We start from the raw sequence: 11,699 nt of genomic DNA, 5'->3' as shown, positions 1-11,699 counted from the left end.
CAGCCCCTAGTACAATTGTTGATACATCTGGTATGACGAGAATGGATGAATAATTACAGTGACCCCCAAATTTTTTGCAAATGAGATTTACTCCCAAATGAAACCAAAGCGCCCTGTTTTGTATCAATTTTCCCTTGGCTGAATCAAAATAAAAAGGAGTAATAGAAAAAGAACAGCATGTGAGACCAGACTGACACATTCTTCTCAAAGACTGCTTCTGACTATGTGACCTTGGGAAAGTTATTTTTCCTATGCAAGTTTCAATTTCTTCATCTGTAGATGGGGATAATAATTATTATGAGGACTAGAGGCAGCAAACATACATCATATCACTGTGCCTGGCAAATATGCTATATAAATACGGTATGGGTAAGGATTATTTTCATAATTATATGGCAAAAATATATATTTCTCCATGGAAATTATGGAACAAAGCAGAGCAGTCTTACTTGGTAGAGTACTTGAGAAGGTCATTAGTACTGATGACATTTCTTGGAAGGAAGGAATATTGGAAGGAAGGAAGGAAGCTATACCATTCCTCTGCAGTTTTGGTTAAGGTCTAATGCTTAAGGGGACATAGGCAGCATGTACCTTGCAAGGAGAAAGCTGACAGTAACTCAAAAGCAGTGCAGGCACCCCAGGGCTTTGCTGAAAGCTCAGGCCATTTGTAAGAAGCAGTGAATGACCCAGCCACTGAGAACATGACAGGCAGAAAACCAGAGATTTGAGGATTACAAGGACTGAGCGATAGCAACAGGAATTCCCCAGTCCTTCTTCAAAATTCTGCAGCACTGCATTTATTATTTGTAAGTGGATATTTTTCAGAAAAATCACAGCAAATCCAGCCATTGGTGGTCAGATTTCAAGCCAGAGTTTTCTCCAGATAGATTTATTTAGAACAAGCCTTTGAATCATTTAAAAGCAAACCAGGCACATCTTCATGAATTTTCTCCCAGGAAATCACCTCATTTCTAAGGGGGAGATCAGATGCTACACAACAGCCAATACTAACTTATTGAAGATGCTATCAAATCCTCTGTCTTTCCTCATAATGTTTTAAGAAAATACAGGTGCATCATGCTACTGAATCTTTGAAGGAAGCAGAAAAAAATATAACACATAATTTTAGTCTAAGGTAGAACATTTGAAGTTGACTTGAACTTGGCTTCAGTGTTACTATTAGAATCCACGTTGTTGATCTTGGGAAAGTATGAAGACGGTTCCTGTGCTGGAGTGTGAGCTTTGAATTTTAGAGAAGTCATGCATCAAATTACAAAGGTAACAACAATATTACTAGCTCCATCATTGCCAGCCTACAGTGAATCACGTCAACTTAGAAAGCACTTGCACTGACATTCCTTAATCTCCCAAGGGGAACACTGTTAGGCACCATGAGAATTCCACAGAATCAGAGCTAGGCTCATTAAAGAATCGAGGTTGAGGACTCTAAAGAAACAGGAGAAGGTTGTGAAAAGGGACAACCTATCCAGTTTGATTTCTGTCTAGGAGGTACCATCACTGTTGGAGAGTAGAGCACTGAGGTTGTGGAATCCAGAATAAAGGGAGAAAAAAGTACTTTTACATTCTGGCCAATGCCTAGTTTTTTGTGAATCAGACAGAGATGCAAACATAGAGAGTCAATGTGTGGACACAGTACGGGGTGAAGGGGGTGAATGAATTGGGAGACTGGGATTGACATATATACACACCAGCATGTGTGAAATACGTACTAGTGAGGGCCTGCAGTGTAACACAGGGGGCTCAGCTTGGTGCCCCGTGGTGACTTGGAAGGGTGGCATGGGGCAGGGTGGGAGGGAGGTCCGAGAGAGAGGGTGTATGTACACATAGGGATGATTCCTTTTACTGTACAGCAGAAACTAACACACCACAGCAAAGCAATCATACTCCAATTAAAAAAAAAAGAATAAAAATGAGAGGACTTGAATTTGGGAAGATTATACATGATTTGGGACTACATTAAAGTTTCAGAGAACTGAAGTATTGAGAAATAGAATTTAGTGTAGTGTTAACCTCATTTTAATGAAAAGAAAAGAGAGAATCAGGGAAATGAATAACTTAAGAATTCAAAAAGAGAAAGTAGCGGTAAGACCCAGAAGGAGACCTGTATCAACTTGTTCCATTTGAGAACCTCCTTCATCTTGAGACATGAGGAGAGTATAAGTGTGATAAATCCTCATCTATCACAACACAAGTCAACAACATTTAAAACTTATATCTCAAGAATTAGCAGTGTAATTTTTTCATTTAGCCATGTAAAATGGATGATCACAGCATATAATAAGATGAACTAATAGAGTTAAAGCGGTTCCTTCTAAGAGCAATACTGAGTATGGGGAGAAACATCTTTAAATATTACACTTCAAAAACAAATAAATAAAATTTAAATCACAATGCATAAGGGTGAGCCCTAGACAGGGTGTCTTTTACTTAGTTTCAAGATGACTTTATCAAAACTTCCTATTTCTTTTTAAATCGGTGTAACATATCGAATATTATATTTATCTATATAATAGGTATAACTTTTTACTCTCCTTATCAAATAGAGTTTTATTGAAATAATTTATACATGGGGCATAAAAAGCTTCTGTTGATATTTGAAGACTCAAGATATAATCATAGTTCTACCAATATACTTATTGCGGTTGTTAGATCATGTGATACAAAGTAGAAAATTGGCCAGAGGGGCACAGGATGGTGGAAAGACTCCCCAGAAATGGGGGCAGTGGCAGATGCCACTGCTGGGCTCCCAACCTAACATACTCCACAGGCTAGTGAGCTTGAGTATGGTGCAAAGGACAGTGGCACCCTCCCTTCACATTGCTAAAGTCAATCAGCTCCTGAGTTATAACAGCTCCTGGCCCCTGGCCAGGGCTGGCAAGTGCATGTGGTCCTTACAACACAGGGAATAGCATGAATAGTATTGTAATAACTTTGTAGGGTAACAGATGATAACTAGTTAACTAGGGTAACAGATGATAACTAGAATTACTGTGGTGACTGCTTCAAAATGTATGTACATTTTGAATTCCAGGATGTATACTTAAAAATGATATTGCATGTCAAGTGCACTTTAAATTTAAAAAGATACACATGTATTGCAAAAGCCAGAATTAAATGGTATCTTGTCCATTGACTTCAAAATGCACTAGAATGATGAATAACATATTGTTGTGTCTCAGCTACCCATGGCATTGGTGACCTACAATTCTTCTAACTGCTCTGAAGAGCAGAAGATACACATTGAATTTTTACCATAAGACTAGTGATGAAGGCTATACCGCAAGCATACTGGTTAACACAGAGAAAATCACATCAATATATACGCCTTTTAGATTTATTTTCCAAGATTAAAATACCGGTGGTATGACCGTGCACAGAGGGTTTGGATGGGAAAAGGTATCAATTTTTGGCAGAACCTCTATATGCCCTTAGGGTAATAGCCTGCCCTTCAGAGACATGCAGAATTTTATATTTACTTCAGTTAAAAGCTACACCTTGCACATTTATAAGTAAAATACTTCATTCTACCTACAATCCTGAGGGAAGCCACAGAATTACTAAAACCAGTCTTTCAGAGTAACTGCTAAAAGCAACCCTTTATTAAGACAGAGCCCTGACGTTTTAAAATTTCCAACATTGTCTTTGCCATAAACTGGCATTTTAGGTGATCAGTCAGAGTGATCTGCACTCTGAACAAATGCAATAAATGTGCGGCTGGGTTCATGTTTTCCTCTCCACTTCTGCTTCTGGTTTGCACGCTTTCAAAACTGTCTTCAGCTTATTTGGCAGAGTCATCCATCTTAAATAAATACCTGACCCAGCTCCCCATTGCTTCAGTCTTGTAGATGGAATCATGCAGCTCACAGAATGAACTACAATTTCTTAGCAACTTATACAAAATCAGCTATGAACTGGCTCTTATCCAACTGTCCAGACTAGCATTTTGTAACCACTTTTAATGCACCAGGCATGCACTAAGTCTTATGTGAATTATATCTCCAAAACTCAACACAATCTCCTGTGAGTACTAATATAATCCACATTTTATAGATGAAAAACTGATGTTCAGAGAGGGTCGTTTAACCATGCTTACAATGAGAAGCTAGGCGTTCAAGATGTCTTTCTCTCTGTAGTAGCATTTTCTCTTCATTTGGGAGTTTCCTCATTTATATTGGGAGCACAGATGCATTGTCTTGTAAATAGAGCTTTAGTAGCTAAGTATTCTCATTCCTCTACAAAGAAACTAAGTCATTTCTATCTTTGCAGACAGTTTTTAAAAAGAGAGAAAACAAAACATTTGAAATAAGAATACAAGACAAAATTATAACAGTGTAGGAGTAAGATTTAAATGAAGTCTGAAGAAAGATAAAGAAAGCAGTGGAAAATCTTTGAACAACACTCCCTAATTCTGTAGGCTGGAGAGAACTGAGGTCAGAGAGAAAGAGACAGAATGAACTGTCTTTAATTTTTTTAGCAAATACTAAGAAGTAAGGGTGGTAAATAAAGATCAGTCAATTACTCAGACTTTAAATAACTTACTATAGTCTTTATTTGGTATGGGGTTATTACCCACTTAAACAAACATAGAAAAAGTATTTACAAGGACTTTATATATTCACATATCACAATGATCTCCCTCCATTCTAGATTTTTCCAGATGCTAATCCTCCAACTTCGGAGGCTTTTCAGGACTGTTTTGCTTGGGAGTTGGGGTAGGCTCTGCTATATGTATTGCTTCCTCAAGACATGATTTTATTTTGTTATTTGTAATGCTGGCTTTGTTTATGTTGCTGCCTATCCTTGAGCATATATTTCTTTCTGTTCTCCTCTCCAATGCCTACTGGTCCTTGGAGGTTAACTGGAGGTTAACTTAGGTATGATTACACCTTCTCTTCTATGGCCACATGCATTCTGGAATACGTTTCCCTTCTCAGAGCATCTTTGACACCCTGCAGGTGTGTCTATGATGGCATTTCTAGGGAGGATATAAATTATTAGTCTTCCAGTGGAAGAAGGATGTCTTTTCTGTGTGGGTGTGTGTGGTAGTACAATAAATGAGAATGGTGATAACAGAAACCAGTCCTGGATCTAGCTTTTGCAATCTGAGAGGACTCGTGGAAGTTATCCCACTGCCCTTTCTCTCAGCGTCCTTATCTATGGTAATCATCAAAGCAACTACTTAATTCATTGGTTGTGCCAATTCATGTGAAGTGATTAGCAAGATAGCTGGCACATAAAAGGAGCTCAGTCACTTAATCGAGCTGAGCAGTTTGACTACTTGTGTTATGAGATCTTGATTAACCAACATGACTTCATTCCTTTTGATCTTATTTTCTCTTCTGATCAAAAATAAATAAATAAATATTGAGGGTCCATGATTTCTTAAAGAGTGGAGAACACTTGTGTTCAAGAAATAAATGAATTGCCCCATATTTGATCTGGACCTCTTATGCGGTGGTTTGGTGGTAGTGGGTTTGTTGCTCAGTTGTGTCTGACTCTTTGCGATCCATGGACTGTAGCCCACCAGGCTTCTCTGTTCATAGGATTTTCCAGGCAAGAATCCTGGAGTGGGAAGTCATTTCCTTCTCTAGGACCTCTCATAGGATGCAGCAATTTTCACCTTGTGACTCAGATCTCTGTCTACTATTGATGTTTTAGTTGCTAAGTTGTGTCTGACTCTTTGCTCTCCTTTGGACTCTAGCCTGCCAGGCTCCTCTGTCCATGAGATTTCCCAGGCAAGAATACTGGAGCAGGCTGCCATTTCCTTCTCCAGGGGATCTGCCCAACCCAGGGGTTGAACCCATATCTCTTGCATTGGCAGGTGGATTCTTTACCACTGGGAGGTCCCCATAGTTCTCTGGTACTCCTGTTTTATACCTTCCTTGAGCAAGTTGGGCCCATATCTTCATTTGTATCATACACTTTTAGATACACTATGCTGCCTTGATGCATAGTAGAAACTCAAGTATTTTGATAAATGAAAATATATAAATAAATTTGCAAGGAATTAAAAGAGCCACTAAGTCTGATACTATAAAGGGTTAACTTGAATTGTTCCTCTTCAAATTGCATTCTGTGACCATGAATGACCGTTAATATCCTCAGAAGTAAGAAACATTACAATTATAAAATATAACTTCATAAATTTCTATTACAATTCCAGACACTATAAAAATCAAAATATATTCCCACCCTCTAAAATCTTAATTTTACAGAACAGTTAAACACTCAGTGCGTATTTATAGACTTCACTGCCTTATGGTAGAGATTTGGTGGTAAATATTCAGGATTAGACATTTGCTCTCAAGGAACTTACAAATGTTTGATGTCATCCTTCTCCTTTAACTACAGTTTAAATATATTTTTATGATCCATCAAAAGAGTTTCACTCTAATAGCAAGTGATATATTCTGCTCGTCTGTGTACAATATATTCTGTGCAATATATCCCACAGAGAAGAGCTAACATTTTTTTGCAGTTCACTAAGAATCAGAAACCTTATATTTAATTAGATATTATTTTTTTTAAAAAAGTACTGATGTGCTTGGGGAAAAAATTAAACCCACTAAAACTTTTACATAGATCTAATGTTTTCTTACTCCATTTAGCAAATCAGAAAACTCACTGCTTGAAAAAGAAGTTTTTTCTCCTTTTCGTAATAATTGCCGTTAATTTTATGTAAGTTAGCTTCTAAACCTGTGAAGCTGCTAAGGACCACCTTTACTCAGCCAGAAGAACTCTGTTAAGTCCATATTTCTAGGATCTCTCTCTCTTATCCTCTCTCTTTCTGGACTGTGCTTTCTTTTATTTACATTCTTGCTTTCTTTACTTGCTCTGCCACATATGGTTTTGAAAAAGAAGGGCCAAAGTGGCAATATAATTTTTACATCCAATCCTTTATTTTCCACAATGCTTTGCAAATGTCATTCCATCTGCCTATTGACCATCTTTTCCTATACCCAGGTTGGTCACCTGGAAAAGTCTACTCCCTTCTAGGACACAGTTCTAAAGGGTCATTCTGGAGAACATCTTGGCATCTCCACACCAAGATCAATTTAGTTACTCTACCTCATCCAACATCATGATGATATTTCAAATATTGAATCAAGCCTCTCATACATTATCTTTGAAATAGTTCTGTGAAATATGCACTATTACAATCACAGGTCAACAGCTAGACAAATGGTGACTGAGAAAGATGAGTTTGTTTGCTTAAATTTACTATGTACAGGAGCTAGGATTCAAGTCTAGATAGGTCTTTATGATGTCAAACCATGGGTTTATAACCACTAATATATAAAATGTTATTAAAATTGACACAATTTTCTAAAATTATCTACTCTATGTGCATTATACAACTACATTCTAAAGTCTTTGAAGAAAAGGACCTATTATTACAGTCTTAGTCTTGGAACCTATTAGGTGTTTAATAAGTATTTATGGTTTTGAACTGTGGTATTGGAGCAGACTCTTGAGAGTCCCTTGGACTGCAAGGAGATCTAACCAGTCAATCCTAAAGGAAATCAGTCCTGAATATTCATTGGAAGTACTGATGCTGAAACTGAAGCTCCAATACTTTACTCACCTGATGCAAAGAGACGACTCATTGGAAAATATCCTGATGCTGGGAAAGACTGAAGGCAGGAGGAGAGGGGATGACAGAGGATAAGATGGTTGAATGGAATCACTGACTCAATGGACAAGAGTTTGAGCAAGCTCAAGGAGTTGGTGATGGACAGGGAGGCCTGGCATGCTGCTGTCCATAGGATCGCAAAGAGTTGAACATGACTGAGCAACTGAACTGACTGACTGAAGTATTTATGGGATAGACTGATGAGTTGGTAGATATAGAGAGATGGATGAAAAGAAGAATAAGCAGATTGGAAGGTAGGCAAATGACTGAATGAATGGCTGAAATAAATGAAAAGATCGAATCCTACAGACTGGCTTTCAGTCTAACATTGAGGTAAGATTTACTTCTTGGCTTTGCTTCCTCATCCCCTGCCCTATCTTATTCTGCTTATACAGTCATTCATCAGTGCAAATACATCCCAACTTTTTCACTTCCTGTTGTTAGTATATACATACTCCCACAATTTTCATTTCTGGGAGTGCTTATAGAATATATCGTAGTGCTTTAATTTCTCATACCTTCTTCCAGATAATACATGTAACATTTTCTGAGGTAATATTTTACAGAAAGGCTTATTCACTATTGAGTACTTGACAACAGTGTTTGTTATATGAATAAATTAATCAATCAAAATGAATGCATTAAGGAATCAATCAATCAATCAATCAATCACCTAATCAATGCTTGGCTATAGAAATGGATTTAACTTATTAGCTCATGTTAATTTCACACTGTGACCGAGAGCTGAAAACAGTTACTATCCAAATACAACTCTGTGACAGGTACTCTGTAACTCTGTGATGGTAAGCTCTCATTCATACTCCATCAAATAATCTTCATAATAGCAGTGCAATATGTTTCCATTCCCACCTCAGATGTTTGTAAACAGAGGCTCAGAGAGTTTATTTCTATGTGCTAAGTAGCCAAACAACTATGAATTAGCTGAACTTGGATTCAATCTTGTCATTTGGATCTTTAAGCCTTCTCTTTTCTTTGTATATGGACTGTAGAGTGTCTTTGAAAGTGAAATATATATATATATATATATATATATATATATATATTTGCAATGTTTAAAACAATTACTCCCACTTTCCTAATGACACTTAGGTGTATTGGTCAGATATATTACTATGGAGGCCAAACCTCATCCTGAAAAAAAGACAATTAAAACTATGAGGAAATATGAATACTCAATTATGTACAATATTCTTCATCAGATTGGCCTCAGCTGCCTTCAGAGGAGCTGTGGTGAAAGAGAGCCAAGTGCTTCCCCTAAATAACTCAGTGTGATCTATCATCTGCTCCTGGCCTCCCACCGCCTTCCCCATACATAGAAAGATAATCATGTATTTATGTAAGGCCTTTTATAGCTCAACATATTTTTCAAAAGGTGATTCATTCTTGAGAAGCTTGTGATTATTGACTTGGCATATTCTTCAAAATAAACCGCACCTGGAGTACACACATTTTTACCAAGAGAACTCTATACACCTGTTTTATCTCAGACTGAGAACTCATGGATTTTTTTTTTTAAGTAGCTATTTTTCTCCAGCTTTATTGAACTATAATTCACAAATAAAAATTGCATATTTTAAGGTGTACAACATGCTATTTTGATATATGCATATATTGTGACATGATTACCACAGTTAAATAATATATCCATCACCTCTCATAGGTAACATTTGGGTATTTTTGTGGTAAGACCACTTCAAATCTACTCTTTTAGAATATTTACAATATGCCATATGATTAACCACAGATGCTGTTGCTTTTCAGTTCATTGTCATGTCCGGCTCTCTGCAACCCCATGAACTGCAGCATGCCAGGCTTATGTCCTTCACTGTCTCCTGGAGTTTGCTCAAACTCATGTCTATAGAGTCAGTGATGCCATCCAATGATCTTATCCTCTGTTACCCCCTTCTCCTCCTGCCCTCACTCTTTCCCAGCATCAGGATCTTTTCCAATGAGTCAGTTCTTCCCATCATGTGGCCAAGAACTGGAGCTTCAGCTTCAGCATCAGTCCTTCCAATAAATATTCAGGACTGATTTGCTTTAGGATTGACTACTTCAGTCTCCTTGCTGTCCAAGGGACTCTCAAGTGTCTTCTCCAGCACCACAGTTCAAAAGCATCAATTCTTTGGTGCTCAGCCTTCCTTATGGTCCAACTCTCACATCCATACATGATTACTGGAAAAACCATAGCTTTGACTATACAGACCTTTTCCTGCAAAGTGATGTCTCTGCTTTTTAATACACTGTCCAGGTTTGTCATAGCTTTTCCTCCAAGGAGCAAGCATCTTTTAATTTCATTGCTGCAGTCACTGTCTACAGTGATTTTGGAGCCCCCAAAATAAAGTCTGTCACTGTTTCCACTGTTTCCCCATCTATTTGCCATGAAGTGATGGGACCAGATGCCATGATCTTAGTTTCTTGAATGTTGAGTTTTTTTTTTAATTTAAATTTATTTATTTTAATTAGAGGCTAATTACTTTACAATATTGTATTGGTTTTGCCATACATCAACATGTTGATGTATGAATGTTGAATTTTAAGCCAGCTTTTCATTTTCCTCTTTCACCTTCCTTAAGAGGCTCTTTATTGTGCTATAAACTAGATCACCAGAACTTTTCCCTTCTGAACAAATGAAACTTTGTACCCTTTGACCAAATCTTCCTACTTCTCCCGATGCTGAGCTCTGGCAATGATCCTTTTATCTGCCTTTATGAGTTCAACTATTTTAGATTCCATATGTTAAGAGAGATCATACAGTATTTATGTTTCTATGTTGGGCTTATTTCACTTAGCATAGTGTTTTTCAGTTTCATCCATGTTGTCATGAACTGCATGATGTTTTTTTATTTAAGACTCAAAAATATTCCCTTATATATGTTTTCATTGTGTACATATATCATTTTCTTTATGCATTCATCCATCAACAGATATATAGATTGTTTCCATATCTTGGCTTTTGTAAATAATGCTGTAATAAGCATGGCAGAGTATCGGGCTGGTCAAAAAGTTCATTTGGATTTTTCCATAAAATGTTACAGAGAAACCCAAACAACTTTTTGGCTAACAGTATAGATATCTCTTCAAGATACTGATTCCATTTCCTTTTGGATATATATCTAGAAGTGGGATTACTGGATCATATGATAGTTCTAGTTTAAATTTTTTTTGATGAAATGTTTTCTATTAAGGCTATACCAATTTACATTCCCACCAAGGGTATACAAGGGTTTTCTGTTCTCTATATCTTCATAAAAATTTGCTGTCTTTTGTCTTTTTGATAATAGCCAATCTAAAAGGTGTAAGATACTATCTCACTGTATAGTTTCATATTTCATTTTTCTAGTATTAGTGATGCTGAATACCTTTCATATACCTGTTGACCATTTGTATGTCTTCTTTAGAGAAATGCCTATTCAAGTCCTTTACCTATTTCTTAATTGGGTATTTGATTTATTTTGCTATTGAGTTATTTGAGTTCCTTATATATTTTGAATATGTGTGTGCTCAGTCATATCTGACTCTTTGCAACTCCATAGACTGTAGCCCATCACGCTCCTCTGTCCGTGGGACTTCCCAGGCAAAAACACGAGAGGGTTGCCATTTCCTTCTCCAGGGTATCTTCCTGATCCAGGGATCAAACCTGTATCTCCTGCATTGGCAGATAGATTCTTTACCATTGAGCCAACTGGGAAGCCCATATATTTGGAATATTAATCCCTTAATAGACTTGTGGTTTGCAAATATTTTCTCATATTTCATAGGTTTTATCTTCAATTATCTGTTGACTCTTTCCTTTGCTATGAGAGCTTAGCCATGTTAAACACAAAGAGTTAGGAAGTGACAGAAAAGAAACTAATGGATTCTGCCTTAAAAGCAATAATTTAGATCTTTAAAGAAAATGTAGTGGTTCTAAATTATTTGTTTTCTTATGAAAAACTGCTTATTCACTACTCATAAGAAAAGCTTTTAGATTATTTATAATAAGACTACATATGAAATAGAATCAGAACAGTGAATTAATTTTAAA

This window comes from Bison bison, unplaced genomic scaffold, assembly GCF_000754665.1.
Source record: "Bison bison bison isolate TAMUID 2011002044 unplaced genomic scaffold, Bison_UMD1.0 scf7180017864324, whole genome shotgun sequence".
Lineage (NCBI taxonomy): Eukaryota > Metazoa > Chordata > Mammalia > Artiodactyla > Bovidae > Bison > Bison bison.
The sequence above is the reverse complement of the archived record's forward strand: the minus strand, read 5'-3'. Positions refer to the sequence as shown.